Raw genomic sequence first — 18670 nt, forward strand, 5'->3', positions numbered from 1 at the left:
TTTTCTTTAAAGAAGTTGGTGGTCGTGGTTGCGATCGCGTCTCTGAGTGGCATCTCATTAAGAATCGGATCATATAGTGTCCATCTGCGCTGTTGGGGGTTAGCTGGTTCCTGCACTCGAATTTCAAGGGTCACCGGGGCGTGATCAGACAAGATTCTGGAGCCAATTGTCACATTGTTGGTGAACGTGAAGATTTGTGGGGACACTAGGAGAAGATCTATCCTGGAGAAGGTTCTGTGGACATAAGAATAAAAGGAAAAGTCTCTTTCGGATCGGTGGAGTACTCTCCATGAGTCCACAACCCCCCGAGTTCTGAATAGTTGTAGGAGAGCCAGGGCTATGGTGAGGTCTCCGGCGCTGGGCAGGTGCGTCTTGTCTTTCGTGGGGTCCAGGACCCCATTGAAGTCCCCTCCAATCACTATCTGGCCTTCCAGGAACGGAGACAGAGTTGTACTCAGAGATTCATAGAACAGCGTCTGGCCTGAGTTGGGTGCGTATACGGAAATTATAGAGTAGAGTTGTCCTAGTAGCAGGCCTTTCACCGCCATGTACCGCCCCTCCGGGCAGCTTATAGAGTCTAGAATTTGAGGGTTCAGTCCCCTCCCAAATAGGATAGCTGTGCCACCCATCTTGGAGTTCCCAGATGCAAAAAGTTGCTTCGGAAAGTTTCGGGAGCGTAGGCGGCTATGGTCTGCCGGCAGCAGATGGGTTTCTTGTAGCATAGCTACTGCTGCATTGTCATTCTGAAGCTTCTGTAGGATGGACTTGCGTTTGGCGGGTGAATTTAGCCCCTTGACATTCAGGGAGACGAACCTCAGAGTTTGATGTTCTGGGACCAATTCCGGGGCCGTTGACGAGTCCTGGGGGAGAGGGGGAGATGTAGAGGGATCAGCCATCATGTCGCGGAGTGTGTGGCCATTCCCCAACCTCCCTATGGGTTTTTTTCTCAGGCCGCCAACGGAAGGGCCGAGTTTTAACTGAGGGTGGCGGACCTTTTGTGGGTCTAGTGCCTCCCTTGGCCAACGGGGCCATAGAACAGTGTGTAGCCAACATGGCTAACCTTACAGCTAGTCTTAGTGGTTTGTTCCAAGGACTCATAGGTGGACTGTGACTTGGAACCGGGCATGGACCGTGGAATAATGCCCGCTGCTTTTAGGGATGGAGCTCATCTGTGTTCCTGACGGTGCTGATTGGATCATGGTGCAGGGCTAACGAGCCGGGATAGAGGTGGTGGCTCCATCACGGGGTCGCATCTGGCTATTTCCTCTTCCGGAATCTGGGAACCCTCGACCAAGAATTTTGTGTGGGGTTAGGGGAGGCCACCAGCTCTGAGTCAGCCGTTGCTTCGGAGGGCAGGGAGGACGAAGGCTTGGAAGCATCTGGGCGCAGAATGTTGTCAGCATCTTCCAGGTGGCTAATTTTCCTGAGTGAGCCCTTGTAGGAAAATTGCAAAGCTGTGGGAAAGAGCCATCTGCAGCGGATTTTCGGAGCTTCAAGAAGGGTGGTTAGAGGGCGGAGGGCTCGCCTCTTTTGAAGAGAAAGAGGAGAAAGGTCCTGAAAGATCTGGAGGGAGGTCCCCTGGAATGTAATTTCATCTTTGAAGCGGCTTATCGCCGAGATGGCTTCCTTCGTCGTAAAGAAGTGCACCCTAGTGATGACGTCAGGGGGGCCATCCGATTCCACTCCGCGTCGGGGGTTCAGCCTGTGGGTGCGATCTAGGAGAAGCTGTGAATCTTCAAGGTCAGGGAGGAGAGATTGGAAAAAGAGGCCCACGTATTCAGCCAACCCCTTGTCTGGGATCGAAGTGGGAACCCTCCGAATACGGAGGTTGTTGCGCCGGTGTCATGAGCACTACTCCCGAGGAGCCAGGACTGGCCCAGCGCCCCTGGAAGCAGACCCTTCTTCCACATCTCCGGACCCAGCAGACCCCTACAGGGGCCCTTTGGACCGTGTCCTGGCGCGTTTGGCGCCAGGCTCATAAAGGACTTCAGTCCCGGCGCCATAGCCGCCGGGCTCATATTGATAAACTGTGTAATAATGCTTGGGTGGACTTACCTGAGGCAGACCATGCTGCATACTTACCCAGAACAATCCAGTCTGGCTGAAGTCCCCAGCCATCAGGGCTGGGAGGAACTATTTCCTCTATTCAGGAACTCTTTTCTTACCTGGGTGGGGCCGGTGGAAGAACACACACCTGAAGCACTTCTCTGCTATATAAACCACGCCCGATGGAATACACGTGCTTTGCGTTATTCTGCATCAGCAGCAGGACGCTCACCGAGTCGGCTCCTGCATCCTGGCTCCTGACACGCCCGCCAGCACCCGGAACACCTGCAAACAGACAAGAAAAGAGAAGGCGAGCATTAGAAATTATACTTACCGGAATCCGGCCTCAGCAATCCTACCTCCGACGATCCTGCAAAGGAAAGGTACAAGATTAGCAGCGTTCTCAAACGCTCGCAGCCGCGCCGCCTTGCCTTACCCATCCGTGGCCTCGCCGAACTCCACCGCGGCCACGACGCCGGCAGCATCTCGGCACCTGAAAGACAGAAAAAGACAGTCATTAGAGGTGCCCGCTCTAAAGCGGCCACATTTCTTCCACTTACTTACGTGCTTCATCACGCGCGACAGCGGCTGTGTCGCCGGCAGCATCTCAGCACCTGTAAGCAGAAAAAGACAATCATTAGAAGTAAGCAGTCGCTTTTCTTTCACTTACCTTCCTCCACCGCGGCCACGACGCCAGCTACATCCCAGCACCTGAATAAGAGGAATACATGGTGAGCACTAACTAAGCACGGAGAACAAATACTCACCAAGAGACTTACCTGCTTTAGGTTTCTGGGCCCTGGCTCCTGTGGAGAAAAGACACTCATACTTACGGCTACCGCAGGAGAGACGAAAGGACACAGTGTCCGCAACTATTTCCCATCCAGTGACGTAACTGGATCCTACGCACCCCTGCACCTGAAGCAGGATGGAGAGCTCATCTTTACAATACCTAAGGTGAGAGCTCGCAGAAACCAAGTTGGGAGTCAAGAAGAGTGTGAAACGGGAGATTGGTGGGAACACATATCCACCCCAGCTGGTAATCAATCCCTTTTCTTCCACCTGCAGAAAACTTACTCTACAAGTTCAGGATTCAAGGCAATCCAAATTCGGAGGCCCCGTCCAGAGCATCTTCCGGGCCCTGCGCCTCACGATAGAAGAAACGGTAGCAGTCCAGTTCGGGTCAGCGTCTCTGTGGGAATAAGGTGAGCGTTACAGAACGCGAAGCCTACCAATAATCTCCTACCCAGGCGCTATGGAAACTTCTGATACAGATCAACTGGCCCAGCTACTGTGGGAATTAAGGGCTGAAGTTCATGCTGCTCGCCAGGAGACGAACGCCCTCAGGAGAGAGTTAATAGTGTCAAAGGAACGAACTGACGATCTTGCTAGACAGTTATTACAGAGCCAAGCGGGGCAAACCCCTCTGCCCAATCCAGGGTGGAATTTTACCCCAGTTACTTCAACAAATCCCGTTCAAATCAACCTACCTGGAAATGTGCCACTGGCACCACCTGAACATTTTGCTGGAGACCCTAAAAGATGTGCAGTGTTCATAAATCAATGCCGATTGCACTTTCTCCGCAGGCCCGCGGCCTTCCCGAATGACCAGACCAAGGTAGCATTTGTACTTTCATATTTTAGCGGCAGTGCCGCCGATTGGTCAATTCCACTGGTTACACAAGATGATCCAATCCTTCGGAATTTCCAAGCCTTCCAGATGAGTGTGGAAATACTTTTTGCAAGGCATTCCCAGGGGCAGGCCCTGGACAATGAACTCCTTTCCCTACGACAGGGCAACCAGTATCTCTTAGTCTACATTGCATCCTTCAATAGGTTAGTTGTGGAAACTGGATGGCCCGAGCAGAAAAGAATCCCGCTATTTCACCGAGGTCTACGCGGCAAACTCAAAGACGTCCTGGCCCAGGTCGTAAATCCACCTCAGGACTGTTCGGATTATATTGATTTGGTGGTCCAATTAGATCACAGGCTTCAAAACAGGAAGGCGGATCGATCCAGGTTTGAAACCCGAATCTTCACTAAGACTCAGAGCAACTCCAAAAGTGTTGATGGCACCGAACCTATGCAGATTGGGGTTGTAAAGGGCCCCTTAGCCCAGAAAGAGCGTGACAGAAGAAGGCAAATGCAACTGTGTCTCTATTGTGGGAACTCGGGACATTTCCTTCGAGACTGCCCTGTAAAACCACCTAAGAAGACTGTAGGAGCTTCCGAAAAGAATTCCGAAAAGTCTGAGCCGGGAAACGACCTTGCCCGACAAGCGTAGAGGTCCGCTTGCCGAGCTTAAAAAACAGTTTTTTGACCTCGCACTTCATTATGCCAATGGTCCTCGTAAATCCGAAGCAGCCTGAAAGATTGCATGCAATTAAGGCATACGTGGACAATGGAGCTATAGGAAATTACGCGGACCGCGAGTTGGCTTCCAGGATGAACCTACCTCTTTGCCCAAAAGCTGTTAAAGATGTCATCACCACTGTGGATGGGACTGAGATCGCCTCCGGGCCGGTAACCCATACCACTACTGAAGTGACATTACTAGGCCAAGACGGGCATCGGGAGGTAATAGTGTTCGACGTGATCAAGGCTCCGCAATTTCAAATAATTCTGGGAATCCCTTGGATGGAAAAACACAATCCTCAGATTGATTGGCGAGCAAAGACGATAACGTTCCCAGAGTGTGCACAAACCTGCTATCTACGATCAGACATTGGCCTAGCGTCAGTAACGGCCGACAGTTTGCAATTACCGCTAGAGTATCAAGAGTTTCAAGATGTTTTCCAAAAGGAACAGGCTAACACCTTACCGCCCCACAAGTCATACGATTGCCAGATAGATCTACTACCAGGTGCAACTCCTCCTTGCAGCATGATCTACGCCCTTACCGAGCCCGAGAACCTTCACCTGCGACAGTACCTGGACCAGTACTTGGCCAATGGTTTTATTCGTCCATCGAAGTCCCCTGCATCCTCGGCTCTGTTCTTCGTGCCAAAAAAAGAAGGTGACCTCAGAACCTGTATAGACTACCGCGCTCTGAATCAGATAACGGTAAAATACAGATACCCTTTACCTCTGATCCCGGAACTCCTTGACCAGGTGAAGGATGCTTGCATATATACAAAACTAGACCTACGGGGGGCTTATCACTTGGTACGGATCAAGGAAGGCGATGAATGGAAGACGGTATTTCGCACTAAATATGGGTTATTTGAGTACCAAGTGATGCCTTTCAGACTATGTAATGCACCGGCCGCCTTCCAATATTTTATGAATGATGTCCTCAGGGAGCTCATTGACGTCTGTGTTGTCGTCTACATAGATGACATTCTTGTTTACTCCTCTTCGGAAGCAGATCACCGAAATCATGTTAGAACAGTACTTGAAAAACTTCGCCAACACAAACTATTTGCCAAACTTGAAAAATGTGTTTTCCATGCCACTGAAGTCGAATTTCTGGGTTTTATCCTGACACCCAAAGGAGTCCACATGGACTCGCGAAAGGTGGACGCTATTCTCAAATGGCCATCACCTACTTCTGTAAAAGGCGTTCAGAGCATTTTAGGCTTTGCCAATTTTTATCGCAGATTCATTCCGGACTTTTCAAGAGTGGTACAACCCATCACGGCTCTCTTAAGAAAGAATAAACGTTTTGAGTGGTCTGAAGAAGCTGAACAAGCCTTCCAAGAGCTAAAAGCCAGGTTTACTTCTGCGCCAATACTGAAGCACCCACGCCCAGATCTTCCTTATATCGTCGAAACCGACGCATCCAGTTTAGCAATGGGAGCGGTCCTCTCACAAAGAGACCCAGAGACTAACCAATTACATCCCGTGGCGTTCTGGTCTCGAAAATTCTTGGTGCCTGAGGTTAACTATGCCATCACAGACAAGGAACTGTTAGCTATTAAATCCGCCTTTAAGGCCTGGCGTCATTATTTCCTTGGGGCCAGACACACCATCACAGTGATCACTGATCATCGGAATTTACAGTATCTGAAAACCGCCAAGGCTCAATCCTCTCGACAGCTCCGCTGTGCCCTGTTCTTTACCGAATTTGACTTTGTGATCACTTACCGCCCCGGCAGCAAAAATGGCAAAGCAGATGCTCTTTCCCGGATTGGAATGAGAGACACCATTGTCAACCCAGAGCCTGTACCAATAATTCCTGAACAAAGGATCTTGGGCCTGATTTCTTCACAATCCATCGAGGCCATTGAGGCAAAAGTTAAACAATTTCTGAACCCAACAGACTTGCAGAACTTGCGACAAAAAGGAATGGATTTCACTTTAAACAATGACTTGCCTTATTTCCGAGGACTATTATTCCTACCACACACCGATTTGCAAAGGCAAGTAATCTCCTGTTATCACGATTCATTGATAGAGGGCCACCCTGGCATTGCCAAAACAGAAGAGAAAGTGAGAAGACAATTCTGGTGGCCTTCGTGGAGAAAAGACATAAAAGAATTCGTGATGTCCTGTGGTGTGTGCGCTCAAAACAAGGGTCAAAAGAAAAGACCGGCTGTCTTCTCCAACCATTAGACATTCCACCGTCTCCCTGGCACACCCTTTCTATGGATTTTATCACAGACTTACCCTCCTGCTCCGGGTACAACACTATTCTCGTTATTGTGGATTTGTTTTCCAAGATGGCCCACTTCATTCCATTAAAAGGCTTACCCTCAGCTTCGGTACTAGCCAGAGAATTCCTTGAAAACATTGTCCGGTTACACGGATTCCCATCGGTACTAATCTCAGATAGAGGAAGCCAGTTTATTTCCCATTTTTGGCATAGTTGCTGTCAATTGGCTCAAATCGATGTAAGACTCTCAACCAGCCATCACCCCCAGACCGATGGTCAAACTGAAAGAACTAACCAGACTCTCAAAAAATATTTACCATGCATGCTACAACAGTCAGAGAGCAACTGGAAGGACATCCTTTGGATAGCTGAGTATGCATACAATAATTCCGTTCACTCTGGAACCGGGCAAAGCCCCTTCTACACTTTGTATGGAATTCATCCTCGAACTTCCAACCTCGATCCACCTCAAGATCTTGGAACACCCGCCGTGGATCAGTTACACACTGCTATTACCAAAGCCTTCAAAGAAGCTGCTGCACATTTACAACAAGCTAAAGAAAGGTACAAGAGAGGAGTAGATCAACACCGAAGCGAGGCCCCTCAATACCAGATTTGGGACCAGGTCTGGTTGTCCACCAAACACTTATCACTCAAAGGACCTCGCACTTTAAATCCCAAATATCTGGGGCCATATCCAGTTACGGCCATAATAAACCCAGTGGCCGTTAAACTAGGATTGCCAGCTCATATGCAAATACATCCTGTTTTTCACGTATCGCTTTTGAAACCCATGCAATCTGGAACCAGACTAACCAAACCTCCAGAACCAATTCAAGTGAATGGAGAACCTGAATTCGAGATTAAAAACATTTTGGACTCTAAGATCATTAGATCAAAGCTGTTCTACCTGATTGACTGGAAGGGTTACGGGCCTCAAGAGAGATCATGGGAACCCTATGACCACGTCCATGCTCCTCGTCTAATCAAGAAATTTCACCAAACCTTTCCGGATAAACCAAAACCCCCGGGGAAGACAATTTTGGGAGGGGCCTTGAGGGGGGGTGCTGTCACGAGCACTACTCCCGAGGAGCCAGGACTGGCCCAGCGCCCCCGGAAGCAGACCCTTCTTCCACATCTCCGGACCCAGCAGACCCCTACAGGGGCCCTTTGGACCGTGTCCTGGCACCTTTGGCGCCAGGCTCATAAAGGACTTCAGTCCCGGCCCCATAGGCGCCGGGCTCATATTGATAAACTGTGTAATAATGCTTGGGTGGACTTACCTGAGGCAGACCATACTGCATACTTACCCAGAACAATCCAGTCTGGCTGAAGTCCCCAGCCATCAGGGCTGGGAGGAACTATTTCCTCTATTCAGGAACTCTTTTCTTACCTGGGTGGGGCCGGTGGAAGAACACACACCTGAAGCACTTCTCTGCTATTTAAACCACGCCCGATGGAATACACGTGCTTCGCGTTATTCTGCATCAGCAGCAGGACGCTCACCGAGTCGGCTCCTGCATCCTGGCTCCTGACACGCCCGCCAGCACCCGGAACACCTGCAAACAGACAAGAAAAGAGAAGGCGAGCATTAGAAATTATACTTACCGGAATCCGGCCTCAGCAATCCTACCTCCGACGATCCTGCAAAGGAAAGGTACAAGATTAGCAGCGCTCTCAAACGCTCACAGCCGCGCCGCCTTGCCTTACCCATCCGTGGCCTCGCCGAACTCCACCGCGGCCACGACGCCGGCAGCATCTTGGCACCTGAAAGACAGAAAAAGACAGTCATTAGAGGTGCCCGCTATAAAGCGGCCACATTTCTTCCACTTACTTACGTGCTTCATCACGCGCGACAGCGGCTGTGTCGCCGGCAGCATCTCAGCATCTGTAAGCAGAAAAAGACAATCATTAGAAGTAAGCAGTCGCTTTTCTTTCACTTACCTTCCTCCACCGCGGCCACGACGCCAGCTACATCCCAGCACCTGCATAAGAGGAATACATGGTGAGCACTAACTAAGCACGGAGAACAAATACTCACCAAGAGACTTACCTGCTTTAGGTTTCTGGGCCCGGCTCCTGTGGAGAAAAGACACTCATACTTACGACTACCGCAGGAGAGACGAAAGGACATAGTGTCCGCAACTATTTCCCATCCAGTGACGTAACTGGATCCTACGCACCCCTGCACCTGAAGCAGGATGGAGAGCTCATCTTTACAATACCTAAGGTGAGAGCTCGCAGAAACCAAGTTGGGGGTCAAGAAGAGTGAGAAACGGGAGATTGGTGGGAACACATATCCACCCCAGCTGGTAATCAATCCCTTTTCTTCCACCTGCAGAAAACTTACTCTACAAGCCAGGCAATCCAAATTCGGAGGCCCCGTCCAGAGCATCTTCCGGGCCCTGCGCCTCACGATAGAAGAAACGGTAGCAGTCCAGTTCGGGTCAGCGTCTCTGTGGGAATCAGGTGAGCGTTACAGCCGGGCCCTCTTTTCCAGGTCTTCCTGCTTGTATTACAGGATGTCGTACCTCTCCTGCAATAGTCTGATTGAGTGTTGGACCTCAGTTAGAGCGGAGGCATGATCTTGGATATGGTCCTCAACAATTCCCACTCTTTGTTCAACCTCCGAGACTTTTTTATCCGTACTTTCCAGCTTAGTAGTAAGTTCCACCATACAAGAGCGGAATTCTGATTTGATATCCGCCATGAATTCACGTATATCTTCTTTGGTCGCCAAGGGTCCCTTGTTGTCTAGGGATTCCCGTGAAATAGAGGGGCAGGAGTCCTGTTTCTTAGCTTTGTCGGATGCGATCAGCAGAGTTGCTATGTCCAAAGACTTGGTGGTCTTTTGTTGCTTAGTCATCACGCTGGTTGTCAGCGGCGGGACAATGGCCGCCGGGAGCACTGTAGCGGTGAAGGAGAGATGCTACGGGAGCTGCTCAGGGGCCCCCAGAGGCTAGGAAGCGCTACCCATGCGGGTCATAGGCCTTATCCGCAGGCAGCAGGGCCGTGGGCCGGGGCTCCCCAGGAAGGGCTCAGGGAGAAGAGCATGCGGGCTAAGCCTACCTTAAATCTCTCAAGGGGCTCCTGCTGAGGGCTCCCACTGCCAACCGTTGGGGGGAGGGTCTCCCATCCCCACTCCAGGAAATCGAGTCTCTTCAAGGACCGTTGCATATGTCTATAGGCCGGAAGGTAGGCCCCACTGGGCACCCAGAGGAGCCACCAGTGCAGCCCGTGTAGGTCTCCGTCCGCCGGGCGTGTAGCTGTAAAGCGGGGTGGGCCGGGGCGCCCCAGGAGGAAGAGGGAGAGGGAGCACAAAATGGGGCCAGGGAAGTGGATCACTCCGCAGGGAAAACTCCCGCCAGTCCTCGGTGCATGGGGTGCGCCCTGCCGGTTCTAGGGGGGGCCCCGGCCGCCCTCTACAGGCCGATGGAAACAGTCCCTGCTTCTTGTCTGGATGTCCAGATGCTCGTCCGTCCCCTCTGGCTTGTGTGTTACAGGGAGGCTTGCCTCCAACTCCCGAATTCGCATGCCATCATAGGTGCGCCCGCCATCTTGGATTCCCCGAACGGCAGAGGGGGGGACTGGGATTCAAGCGGCGAGTACGGACATAGTGCTCCTTCTCCCGGCTTTCATCTTTGAGCTGCTAGTGCCCCATCGGTTCCGATCCACATAGCTGGCGTCGGTGGATCGTGTAGGCCACAGGAACCGCACAATTTTAGCTATAGCAGCGGGCAGTCCACGGGCGGCTTTAGAGGAGTGACTGCATCGCGTCGGCTCCAAGCCACGCCCCCAGAAAGGACATTCTTAAATGGTATACACTTACAAACAGAGAAGAGGAAGAAGCTATACAAAAGAATATTGGTAATCTCTACAGGAGTAGGATAGTTGGCATCAATACAACAGAAAGTAGGAAAAGGTCCCCGTCAGATGAAGGTAGGGACGTATTGGAAGAGGTAATGGATGAGACATAAAAGAGGCTGCCCCTTAAAAGGTTAGGATTTGAGAATGAAGAGGAGGATGAAATGTTAGATAGAGATGAAAGTGATGAGAGTGAGGAGGAGGCAGAGCAAGCCCCATCTACGTACACTCAGAGATAGCATGGATGGACGTATGGATGGACGTAGAGGAACCGGTAAAGAGTACAGAGCCTATGGAATATCCAAAAAGCTCAAAGGTGCGCTCAAACAGTTTTGAAGGTAGGACGTCATATGTGAGTAGACTGAGATGTTTACGAGGGCAGAAGAAAGGTAGCATGACCTACGGGGTGACAAAGATAAGGGGTGCAGTCGCGGTTGGGTGGGACACATGGCTAGCACAATCTCCCTTGTTAGAGAAAGGGGGAGGACTGACACAATGAATACCATGGCCAAAGACAGATAAAAATAACGTTATTTATTTATTTATTGGACATTTATAAGGCGCTTATACAACAAGACAGTGTTTAAAAGCACCACAAGGCACAAGGGAAAAGAACAAGAGAGTAAAATAGACATTGGAAATAAATATGATTAAATAGAAAGAAACAGCAGGGGTGTTGGAGGCAATTGGCCTGAAGGCCATGACCCTATTGGACTCTTGAGGGACCAGGCCGCCAAGCTCAGTGACAGAGGGGATGGTTAGCATGGGAAGGGGAGAGGGAAGGAGGAGGAGAAGAGAAAGGTCTTGAGTTGTTCGCGGAACTTGAGTTGGTCCAGTTCAAGATGAAGAGAAAGAGGGAGACTGCTCCATAGGAGAGAGCCAGCTGAGGAAAGAGATCTGCCCGCAGCTCTCTGCTTGGAGAAGGGTTTGATCAGCAGAGAGTTGGAGCCAGAAAATCGAAGGGATCTGAAGGAGAGTATTTAGTAAGAGAGAATTGCAGGTAGTGTGGTCCCAGTCCCCAGACAGCCTTATGGATGATGCAGAGGGTTTTGAATTTGATCCTTGCAGCAACCGGGAGCCAGTGGAGAGATTTTAGGGCTGTACAGATATGGTCCCAGGGCTTGAGGATAAGCCTTGCAACTTGATTAACAAATTACCATCGCTAACAACAGGAGCAGGTAATGGATTTAAGAGTTGGAGAGAATGACAGCGGGAGGGACGTTGGTTTTAGAGGACATAAAAAGCCTGTTTGCTGCTATATTGAGTGAACAGGCATAGGACATTTGGAAGTTGGCAAGATATTCTGGGGTGACATCCCACAACACAAAACATGACGGGCACCTTTTGATAATTGTAGGTCAGACGTTTGGAGGGCCTTTAGAATACAATATCCTGACACATTCGATATTGGTGCAATAATGACACAGTAATTGGGTCTGGACGACGATCCCGCTGCATAGATACCGGACATTCAAGAGAAATGGAGACTAGAGGCTAGGGAATCATGGGAAAAAACATCACCATGTTTCATCACATTTTGAATCAGGGACTGTAAAGACTGGAGTGGGTATCTGTACTTCTGCCCTCTTCTGGTTGGGACAGAGGCACAGAGCACCCCCACCGAGGTTCTCTATATGGTAGCTTGGACAAGCAACCAAGGTTTAGACTCTCAGGAGGTGATGCAGACTGGTTCTTAAGTACAGTGAGCCCCCAAACCATTTGACAAAGGAATGTCCACAAACTATGTTATGTGATAGCACAGTTTTTTACTTTCATGAAGCTTTCAATAAATAATTTCAAGCAAATATACACATCAATACTTAACACACATTGTACTCTGGTAATACTATCTTAATAATGGGAACAATATACATTTTCTATGTGGTACCCCACAATACTTAGATTCATTAAGAATGCACCAACTGCTGACAGTGTTTAAAAAGCATGAAAATTGCTAAGCAAGGTGTAACTTCATAGATCAGTGTACGAAGGCAGGTTAGTTAAGAACATTGGCAGTATACCTTTTTTCAAATTAAATTGAGGATCCCCCACCTGGTCAACACGTAAAGGAAAAGTAAAGGTGCACTTTATCTTGTCTATTACACCCCAGACCAAATAAGTTCAATAATGTTCTTCTTTCTTCTACAGGTTTCCTCACCCGAAAGTACCTGAGGTGCCGCAGGAGAACAGGATCCACGACGAATGTGGGACGTCTGAATGACTCCTGAGGCTGGACGATGCTCTTCCTCGTCACAGTACTTTTGGTGCCTTGATAGGCAATACAGTGGAGACTCTTGACTTTACTCGACGGGACCACTTGAGGATGGCCCTCCCTTTGGAAGAAGGAGTCGCTGGGATGTTGGGTTGGAAGAAAAGAAAGAACAGTGTAGTGTCGGAAAGGCAGCAGTTGCGGTCTTAGCAGTGGTCTCCGTTGGCGGGTTGTTACTCTGGTAGTGGGTGTCCCACAAATGTAAAACTTATTGTGGACCCCACCAAGTCCTGGCTGAAGAAGATAAGACCCTTGGCAACCCTAAATTACCTTCAGCGGCAATGGGTACAGTGGCAGAAATAGGTGTTGGGTTTCAGGATTTTGAAGTTTACCGACTTTTGGTTCTTCGGTGCTGCAGCCACAGCGCAGATGTCTGGATGGCTTCTGGTCACCTGGACTCGACCACTGGACTGACTGAGGACCCTCACCAAGTCTGGACCCTCAGGATGTCTTCTTTGGATTCTGGTGGTTGGAAACCCACCGGCAGACTGTCCTCTGCACACAGCAACATTGGATCTTCTTCAGTGGGAAGAAGTAGTCAGATGTGATGTCAAGGATGTCCCTTGAAATACTTTTTTGCTCAGATGGAACTTTCGCGTCCGGGTGTCAAGCAGCACTATGCCAGGATACACCCTACGTAGCCTGCAGCCCAACCTTCCAAAGGGTCACAAAAACTCCTCCAGACCCTGGGTGACACGACTGGACTTCTCTGGATCAAGATGTCCAAGCACTCCTCTTCTAAACTCAAGAAGACCCCATCTCAGGATGGCAGGAACACAGGACTGGCTTCCAGAGCACTTCGAAAGAAGAGCAGCAGGTGCACGATGTACCCTCATAACTCAGGAAGAGATCGCCTGTACAGGTCCTCCCTGGTTCAGTCCTTGAGTCAGCTCAGCAGTTGCCGGATTCGGTGAAGATATGCAACAGCAGACTTCTTCCTCTAAGTGGACTCCAGGATGCAAGCTTCAAGGTGACTTCAGCTTCAGGTTTCTTGTCACAGCTTCTGACAAGGAGGTGAGTGTGAGGTCCTGTGTTATACAAAACACTCCCCATTCACTCTGGCTCAGCCAGCCAATCACACACAAGTGCATTCATACAGGCAGCATCCAATCAGGCTCACTGGCATTCAGGCTATTCACCAGTAAACAGACACCCACAACACAGAATGTGGATTTGGGGCTACTCCCCAGCCTTTCAGTACACTACACTGCATTAATTCCAGTTTCAGTCAGGGCTGACCCAGGCATTGTGTCATACACCCAAAACCAGACACTCACAACTCGGAATGCATACTGACTACTCACTCCATTCAGTAGGCTCCACCCCAACGGTGTACCCACCACAAGTAGCCCCTGGGAAGGCTGCAGCCAGTCTGGCAGGAGACAGCTCCAGAGCCATATGTGGTCTTTCCACCCAACAACCATCAGTGACATAGACCAACGTTGAAAATGTACACTGGCAAAAGCTGCAATACTTTTTTCAAAGAATGTCATGTTTGCTGAGCACAGCATTTTCTGACGGCTCCACTCCACTATGGACAGAGACTAAGTGGCTTTGAAACCCCAATTGTCTGTCTTGCATCCATGCATGGATTTGCGCTTCACTGAACAGTGATCAAGCAAAACAGTTTTTGTTGGATCTCTGTTCTAAAGAGTTTTCTATTCCTTCACTGACACTAACCAATCAGGAGTATTATATTCACAGTAGCACATACATATTTCGAGCCCTGTGCAAGACAAAGGGGGTCATTCCGAGATTTGGGGTAGCCATGGCGCTATTTGCGCCATGGCTGCCTCCAATACCGAATCCGCCACCGGTCTGGTTGAATGGGGACTTACCGGGTCAGTCCGACCCTGGAGGACCCGGTAAGTCCCCATTCACCAAACCATTCCCCATTCCCATTGAGCCCCGATAGAGCTCAATGGGAATGGGGAAGGCGGCAATAACGGGCCCGCGAATAGCAGGCCCGTAATTAGCGCCCTAGTCCTTTACGGGTCCTGCTAAGGGACCTCGGAATTGGGCGGTAAGGGATTACTGGCACCGGTCTCCTTAACGGTGCACGGTATCCCTTACTGTCCACCTTGGAATGAGGCCCAATGTCATTTGCCACATATAAAACAAATAGCCTACTGCCTCTTTACCTCCAACCCTGCACTGCCCGACATGACACACCAGAGCCCAAGAGTATGCTTTTTCCATTGTGATGCTACCACAGAATAGGTATGCCTCAATCTGTGTATCCCCGGACGAATTATCGCTCCGTTCCACATAAAAACACACTAGTGATTGGTCCTCTCTCGGGCTACAAATTTAATATAAAGTCCCTCGCTGTCTGCCAATAGTAGAGCGTTTTTCCCTGCTTGGAATTGCTGTGGTCTCTGAGATGTGTCTCTTCGGAGGCATATGACCGCACACTCTGCATGACTTTTCTTCGCCAGCTTTCATAAAATGGGGTTTTAGTGCTCCTGTTGCTAAGGAAGAGAACTCTCGGGGGAACCCTGGGGGGTTTATACACAGCTAAGGAAATAGCCAACATCAATCTTGGGCCTGAAAGTACAGGGGATCTCGTGTACTGTATACAGAAAGCGTGGAACTGTTCCAGCAAGCAAATATGGGCTAGAAATATTCCACATATGTACACAGTGGCCTCTGGGCGCAAGAGGCGCCAGCATAGCACTGACAGCTTGAGGAAGCAACAAGAAAAACATGATTACTTACTGCAGCAGAGGAAGCAAAGGAAAAGGAAAATTAAAGTAGCACCCCTCCTCGATCCTTTCCTTGACAGGTTTCTCAGTGAATAGAACCTCTTTGGCTCGGGTAAGTATGAGGTTTGTCCTCTGAGATGTAAACTCTATCATATTTTTCATTATTCACATTGACACACACATGCCCACACCCCAAAGGGACAGATGCAAACCCGCCCTCCTTCACACCACCACACAAATGCCCAGGTTTAGAGTCACACTCACTTACCCGGGCACCACACAGGAAAATCAGCGGAGGACCAGCCGCTGCACCCAGGTACAGACAGAAAGGTGGCAGGTAGAATTTGCGGGTTCTATGAAAGGCAGGGCGCATCAGACTGATGTGAGAAATATTACATATAAGACAAGAAATTGCTATGGACATTAATTGAATGAAGATAGACTCTACAACAACGTTTCAGAAAAGACCTGACCAAAAGGGTGAGGCCTCCTCAGTACATTCTAAGATTTACAGTCAAGCTAGATCATTGAGAGTTCTCAGCTCTCCCATGTAGCTTCAATGCAGCTCTATGCATGTTCTTTAGGGTGTTGGCTCCATTGGTTCCACACAATGGCATGAACGGGCGTGCATGGTATGAGCTGCAAGGCACGCACTTATCTCTCCAGGGCCCATTCTGTCATTCTGGACACAGCTAATTTGTTCACACCTGTTCCTAATAGCTGACAAGGCTGCATATTTGCTTGTTTGAGGACAGAAAAAGTGCTATTAGTTTTGTGGAACTTCAAATTGTATTCGCTTATGTATAACAACAAACTATAACAACAAGCTGCATGATTGTGCTAACGATGGCTACCAGCATGTGACTTTGCCACACAGGCACTTCTGGAGTACACAACATTGTGTGAGTTTCAAGTCTCATTCCAGGTATGAAATAATTAAGTAATTTTGACTTTAGGCTCACATTTTTATAGTCCCTTATTTAAAAATTACACATTCATGAAAAATGATATGTGTTAACAACGCTGCTACTCACAGAACATGATTTGAGAGCTCCGTATCAGCACATCGTCATGGATGAAGTCATTGTGTGAGCAAAGGGGACGGGGTTGCATATTTGCTTGTTTGAGTACACAAAAGTGCAATTAGACTGGATTTATATACTCTGGCCTGGTGAACAGATTTATAGGAGGCCAACCTTGTTAGTGAACACGGACAACTCTGGGAGCTGTAGCCAAACCAATCAAGGTAGAATGGAGAGGGGTCAAGGCTAAGTCTCGGGAAGGGGTGAGCCTGGTAAAGGGTCCACAATGAGTCCACAAGGTAAGTAATACAAGAGTACACCTATATGGCCATGCAAACACTGTACAAATGGCCATAAGCAAGAAATACTATCACACACCACTCATAATAAAATACATATATACTGCCTCTGTAGCCGGTGCAAATAAACCACAATACCCGCACCCCGCAATACTGAAAGGAAGGGTAATGGTTAGATTTGCAATGGCAGTCGACAAGAATACAACCCTGACTTTAGTCCAACCTAAAGTTGACTGGGACCTTGTGCTTAAACGTTCACAAAGTTCCAAGAAGATTTGGGTGCTGGGAAAAATTTAGGAGTGACTTGAGGATGGGAAAACAGTTCCAAATGTCAGGTAAGGGTGCATTTCAATAAATAAAACTGTGCCCAGATTTCGGGGAGGCGCGGGTGGGGGGGCTTTCAGCAACATGTTTTGCCAGGGCCAAACAAATGTAGTACTTAAAAGTTACACCTCTTTTACAGGTGGAAGTGGGGGGGGGGGCAGGTAAGTATTGCTATATCTCACCCTCCCAGCCCCCTACTCTGAATTTTCTTAAGACTTGGCAGGTCTTCTGCTAGTCATCAGAGGTTGATTTTCCCATTGTCGGTTCCGGGCGCCCTTGCCCAGGAAATGCGGATGCAAGAGATGTCCCAGTTGGATCCAAATGCTGATGCAACCTGTTCTGGCTGATAAAATGCATGGGGACCATAGTTTTAATGCATGGGGGGCCAAGGTTTGGAAAGACCTTACAAGTACCTTCAGGCAATTGCCTTCATATGTTCAATTTAGAAAAGCCCTGAAAACCAGTCTATTTGATGGCGGAGGAGTTAGATTGTACTGCTCCAACCATCTTACTGGAACTACTGATCCATTGGCATTTTGATGTATCTGTAATTTCATGATTGTTGTCCTATCTGTTCTATGTTTTCTGTCAGCGCTCTGAGGCCTGTGAGCATTCTAGCGCTTTATAAGAGTTAAATAGAATATGATAGAATATAAATGCAACTCACACTGATGCAGCACTCCTCTAGGCACTAGACCAGTCACAAGAACAACTGCTTCGATGAGAGTTACCAATGCACTCCGTCACAAAGGGACACATCTGTCACGGTCAGTCAGCCTCCTCGACTTGGGTCCTGTTGAAGCTTCATTGCCACCATTTTGCATGTGGGACTCTTTATAGCATGCTTCCAGGATCGTTTCTGAAGGCTCCAGAAGGCTGAGCACTGAGCATACATCAGGGGTGGGTGGTCCCACCATTCCAAGGGAAAAAGAACTACTGAAAGCCTTCTAAAGATCACCAGCCAGAAAGGGCTCCACTGGGACTGCAGCAAGAGTTGGTCGCCAGGCCTTCATAGGACGGGTCCATGGGTCTTCTGACTTCTTCACAGCTGGGCAGGATACTTGGCGCCTTGCAGGATTTATCCAGGATCTCTGAGACATGGCTGCAGGACCCCTTTTGTTATCTAGAAACTCAGGTGAGATATATATTCAGCTCACCCAATAGAAGATCTGACCCACACACACACCAGCAGTGGTCCAAGCAGGACCACTGATTGTGGAACTCGTGCATACACTCTAGACATACAGAATCCAGTTTGTGGATTGGGACCAGGCACTCTCAGCGCCCCACATCCTGGGAACACACACACACATGACCCTACACTAGCCTGCAAAAACAAAGGCTTTCCTGGGCAATGCATGACCATATAAGGATTTTCCTGACCTGGCAGGGAAGGAAGAAGGTCACAGGACGAAATGGCCAAAATAACAAGCAAAAATCTTGTGGCACGCCCGTGGAGGGGGAAACACGGCAAACACTGTAAGGCTAAAAAAAAGTATTGCACAAATAGTAAAAATGCAACTGCTGCCACCAGCTTGTCTTTAGGC

This window comes from Ambystoma mexicanum, chromosome 8, assembly GCF_040938575.1.
Source record: "Ambystoma mexicanum isolate Mex_15411 chromosome 8, UKY_AmexF1_1, whole genome shotgun sequence".
In the NCBI taxonomy this organism is placed as follows: Eukaryota; Metazoa; Chordata; class Amphibia; order Caudata; family Ambystomatidae; genus Ambystoma; species Ambystoma mexicanum.